This window comes from Solanum stenotomum, chromosome 2 (assembly GCF_019186545.1).
Source record: "Solanum stenotomum isolate F172 chromosome 2, ASM1918654v1, whole genome shotgun sequence".
Classification (NCBI taxonomy): domain Eukaryota; kingdom Viridiplantae; phylum Streptophyta; class Magnoliopsida; order Solanales; family Solanaceae; genus Solanum; species Solanum stenotomum.
The window spans coordinates 20559335-20565327 of record NC_064283.1 but is presented as its reverse complement, the minus strand read 5'-3'; positions in this window follow the sequence as shown (position 1 = coordinate 20565327).

Here is a 5993-nt window from a genome sequence, read left to right as displayed (position 1 = left end):
GGAAGTCTATGCACCTGTTGCCCGCATGGAGATGATCCGTCTATTGATCTCTTTAGCGGCCCAAATGAAGTGGAAAATCCATCAACTAGATGTCAAATCAGCATTCTTGAATGGATATCTTGAAGAAGAAATTTATGTTGCACAACCATTGGGCTTTGTGGTTAAAAATCATGAAGATAAGGTGTTGAGGTTGAAGAAAGCCTTATATGGGTTGAAGCAAGATCCACGAGCTTGGAATAGTCGCATTGACAAATACTTTCAAGACAATGAGTTTACTTGTTGTCTCCATGAATATGCTCTTTACATTAAATTTCATACTAATGGAGATATTATGCTTGTTTGTCTTTATGTTGATGATCTCATTCTAACGGGTAACAACCCATCTTTATTTGATGCTTTCAAGAAAGTTATGTCCCTTGAGTTTGAGATGATGGACATAGGGCTCATGTCATAGTACTTGGGTCTAGAAGTGAAGAAAATGGAGGAATGCATCTTCATATCTCAAGAAAGCTATACAAAGGATATTTTGAAGAAGTTTAACATGTTTGATTGCAACCCTGTGAACACCCCAATGGAAAGTGGAACAAAATTATCAAAGTTTGAAGATGGAGAAAAAGTGGTTTTCTTTTTGTTCAAAAGCCTCATAGGAAGTCTAAGGTACTTGACATGTACGAGACCAGATATACTCTTTGCGGTTGGAGTAGTAAGTCGCTTCATGGAAACTCCCACCTCCACTCACTTGAAGGTTGCTAGAAGAATTTTACATTACCTAAAAGGTACGATCGACCTTGAACTATTTTATTCTTCTGATGATGATTTTAATCTTGTGGGATCTTGTGATAGTGATTATGCGGGAGATGTTGATGATAGAAAAAACACATCAGGCTTTGTGTTTTTTTGGGTGATTGTGTTATTTCTTAGAATTTAAAGAAACAATCAATTGTTACGCACTCGACTCGTGAAGTTGAATACATGACAACGACATCATGTACGTGTCATGCTATTTGGTTGAGGAGATTGTTGAAGAAACTCAATTTGCCGCAAATTGAAGCCACAATGATTTATATTGATAACAAATTTGCGCAAGCACTTACCGAGAATCCAGTGTATCATGATCGAAGCAAGCACATAGACACAAGGTATCACTTTATCTGAGAATGCGTTGCCAGGAAAGAGGTAGAGCTCAAGTATGTGAAATCTCATGATCAAGTTGTGGATATCTTTACAAAGCCTCTCAAGTTTGAAGATTTTCAAAGATTGAGATCAAGCCTTGGAATAAAGAAGAAAAATAAAAATTAATTGAGACATTTGTGGGGAAAAAACAACAACTAATTTGACAGCCACATTTGTTGAAATTACTTACCACAAATGTGAAAATTGACAAGCCACAAATGTGAAAGATGGTAGCAACATTTGTGGAAGTTTGGTAGAGTTTTGGTAGTCAAAGTTTGGTAGAATTTTGGTAGAGTTNATGTACGTGTCATGCTATTTGGTTGAGGAGATTGTTGAAAGAACTCAATTTGCCGCAAATTGAAGCCACAATGATTTGTATTGATAACAAATCTGCGCAAGCACTTGCCAAGAATCCAGTGTATCATGATTGAAGCAAGCACATAGACACAAGGTATCACTTTATCCAAGAATGTGTTGCCAAGAAAGAGGTAGAGCTCAAGTATGTGAAATCTCATGATCAAGTTGTGGATATCTTTACAAAGCCTCTCAAGTTTGAAGATTTTCAGAGATTGAGATCAAGCCTTGGAATAAAGAAGAAAAATAAAAATTAATGGAGAGATTTGTGGGGAAAAAACAACTAATTTGACAGCCACATTTGTTGAAATTACTTACCACAAATGTGAAAATTGACAAGTCACAAATGTGAAAGATGGTAGCAACATTTGTGGAAGTTTGGTAGAGTTTTGGTAGTCAAAGTTTGGTAGAATTTTGGTAGAGTTTGGCAGTCAAGCTTTGTGGAAATTGGCTACCACATTTATGTCAAAGTTGTTTACCTACAACTTTGAATTGTTAGTTTCCATTGATGTCATTAGTGACATCAAATTAACATAATTTTTCTTATAAATAAAGCACTTGTGTGTTGCCCCGAAAGGAGCTACATTAAATTTCAACAGTTCTGGGAGCGGGGCAGATTCGTATTGCGATTCACTGGGTCTCAAACGGCGTGCCAATTATACTCCACCTTTGGGAGATAACTTGAAGACCCTTGGTGAGCATTTAATAGCCTTGACTTTCAGCCAAGACGGCCCTAAGAGAGGGGACAAGGCTGACTTGTGATAAGGGACATTCTACCTTCTCCTATCTAATCTTTGACTTTTGTAAAGACACTCTTTTAGTCTTTTCTCTTGGGAATTTTTCCATTTCGTTTTTAGTCTTATTTTACAGCTTGTTTAAGCTATTGTAAAGGGTTCACTTGTGTAGAGGAACACTCAGAAAAATACAAAGAAAATTGGCATTTGCCTCCCAAACTTGCTCTCTTATTTGCCTTCTTGTTGACTGTTTGTGTGTGGACTGTTTTAGATGATTTGTTGCTGCACTATAGTGCTTATTTGTGTTAGGATTGAGCTTACGAGAAGCTATGCAAGCCCTCCTTTGTTTTCCCACGAGACCTAAGAAAATAGGTCTGTGACAAGTGGTATCAGAGCTTCGATTTGAGCATGACATCGAAGTCCAACGCAATGAAGATGGTGGTCAAGAGAGGGAGCAGGAGGTTCAGAAAGATACTGTCAAGAAACGTGATAGAAGTAAGGTAAGGGAATCTTCTACTAATCCACCTGTTTGTGGCAGAAACCTTGGGGAAGAAGGAGAAGTTTTCGACACTAACCAACTCGATGAGAAGATTATCGGAGTTGAGGCTGGTTTGTCGGCCTTGAATAGGCGACTTGTGATTTTTGAGAACAATGTTAGTTCTCTTGAAACAGTAGCTCTTGAGGGCCTTGATTTGGTAAAGAGCAACCTTGTTGAGCTTGAAGAAGTAAACAATGAAGGGCTGACCAACCTTGAACTCAAGCTCACCGAAGCACTCTTCTCTCTTCATAGAGAGTTTGAGACTTTGAAAAGGCAGGTTGATGAGACTGTCGGTGCGGGAGTTGTTGGTGCCGTTACAGTTCGTGAGACACGTATTGAGGCTCCTAAACCAAAAGAGTTTCGTGATGACAGGAATGCCCAAGATGTTGAGAATTTCTTGTGGAAAATGAATGCTTATTTCGAGCATGTGAACATGACTAGTGAGGCTGCCAAGATCCGGACAGCGGCTATGTATTTGAGCGACTCCGCTATGTTGTGGTGGCGGAGGAAAGGGGCAGACATGGAGAGAGGGGTTTGCTCCATCGATGATTGGGAGCAATTCAAAGAGGAGCTGAAGCGACAATTCTATCCTCAAAATGTAGTACATGAGGCTCGTCGGAGGTTGAGAGAATTAAAGCAAATGTCCTCCATTCGTGATTATGTGAAAGAGTTCACAAAACTCACTCTCCAAATTCTGAGTATGACCAGTGAGCACTTGTTGTTTTACTTCTTGGATGGTCTCCAAAATTGGGCCAAACAAGAACTCTAAAAGCGGCAAGTCAATGACGTTGATGAAGCGATCGTAGTGGCTAATCGCTTACTGATTTTTGGGTAGATGCAGCGAAGGGAGGGACAATCGGAGAAAAAATACTCCTCCCAAGGTGGATAACAACCGGAACAAAAGCAAGCCTATTCCCAATCGAGGCAGCGATGCGAGATGTAACAATCGAAATCAGCATTCTAATTTCCGCAAAAATTATAAGGATCGTAAGAAATGCGTTCCACATCGAGAGGGATATTATATTTGTGGTGAGACTACTCACACTGCCCGTTATTACCGTCGTTGAGTAAGTTAAATGCTATGTTGCTGCCCAAAAGCAGCAAGAGCAGGCTACCATGCAAACAGAGGACCATCCGGGAAGCAAGGTGGACATGCAGGCGGGACGGACAAGGGAAAGAACGTTGATGTTGGTATGTTTAATCATAAGGCGTTGTTTAATCACATGACGCTTGCTGCGTTGGCTACCCTGCCGGTTAGTGTAAGGCCGCGCAAATCACTGCTCCTCAATGCCAAGTTGAATGGCAAATATGTTCGAATTATGGTGGACACTGGTGCAACACATAACTTTGTAAAGAAGGAAAGGGCGAAGGACCTTTGTTTGAATTATGTTGCCAGCGATACGATGTTGAAAACCGTCAACACCCTCCCCACTACTATCCATGGTTTCACTCCTAAAGTCCCCATTGATTTAGAAAGATGGAAGGGGTTAAAGGACTTCACTATTGTGCCCATGGTTGCGTTTGACATTATTTTGGGGATGTATATTTTGTATGAGGTTAACGCGTTTATTTCGCCGCGCCTCAACCAACTTCACACCAGTGATGTCGGAGGTTCTTGCGTGGTACCCCTTATTCGGGTACCACAAAATGGGATGCACTTTTCCGCCATGCAGATTGTTAAGGGCTTTAAGAGAGGGGAACCAACCTTTTTTGGTGCCTTTGTCGGAGGTGTCTGAGACTCAATTGAGGCAGTAGCTTTGCCTCCTTGTATTGAGAAGGTTCTTTTTTATAATAGAAATGTGATGCCGGAAGAACTTTCCCAACGGTTGCCACCACGAAGGGAAGTTGATCACCAAATTGAATTGGTTCCCGAGGCAAAGCCACCTGCCATGATGCCTTATCGTATGGCGCCCCCAGAATTGGAGGAACTTAGAAAGCAACGTAAGGAGATGCTTGATGCTGGACATATTAGGCCTTCTAAGGCGGCATTTGGTGCGCCTGTTTTGTTCTAAAAGAAGAAGGAAGGGACACTGCATTTGTGTATTGATTACGGGCCCTCAACAAGGTCACGGTGAAGAACAAATATTCTATTCCTTTGATCGCTGATTTATTTGATCGTTTGGGGCAGGCCATAGTGTTCACGAAGATGAACTTGAGGAAGGATTATTACCAAGTCCGGATTGTCGAAGGTGACGAGCCAAAAACGAGTTGTGTCACTCGTTATGGAGATTTTGAGTAGGTGGTCATGCCTTTCGGCTTGACAAACACTTCAACGATGTTTTGTACGTTGATGAACAAGTTGTTTCATCCCTTTTTGGATCAGTTTGTAGTTATTTATTTGGATGACATTGTCGTTTATAGCAACATCATAGAGGAGCAGGTTGAGCACTTGTGCAAAGTGTTCAAAGTCTGGCGTGATAATGGCTTGTGCGTGAAGCGGGAGAAATGCAGCTTCGCACAACGCACTGTCCAGTTCATTTGACACACTATTAGCCATGGTGAAATAAGGATGGACAGCGATAAAGTGGAGGCGATTCGGGATTGGGAGGCTCTAACAAAGGTACTCGAATTACGGTCTTTTCTTGGCCTGACCAATTATTATCGGCGCTTCATATTTGGCTATTCGTCTATTGCTGCTCAACTTACCGACTTGTTGAAAAAGAGTCGTGAGTGGGAGTGGACTGATTTGTGTCAAGATACCTTCGAAAATCTCAAGGCAGCCATTATCGATGAGCCAGTTTTGACGCTGCCCGATTTCACTAAAGCTTTCGAAATTCATACCGACGCGTCTGATTTTGCTATTGGTGGCGTCCTTATGCAAGAGGGCCACCCGATAACGTTTGAGAGTAGAAAATTGAATGATGTAGAGACACGTTATTCTGCCCATGAGAGGGAGATGACGACGATAGTCCATTGTCTATGGACTTGGCATCATTATGTATTGGGTGCTCATTTTGTTGTTAAGAGAGACAACGTCGCGACAACTTATTATCAGTCCCAAATGAAGTTGACTGTCAAGCAAGCCTGTTGGCAAGACTTCTTGGCTGAATTTGATTTCACGTTTGAATACAAGTCGGGGAAGGCTAATGTTGTACCCGACGCGCTAAGTCGCAAGGCTGCCTTGGATACGACTATTAGTTCAACTTGCAGCAGTGTTGTTGATGATATTAAGGAATGTATACGACATGATCCTG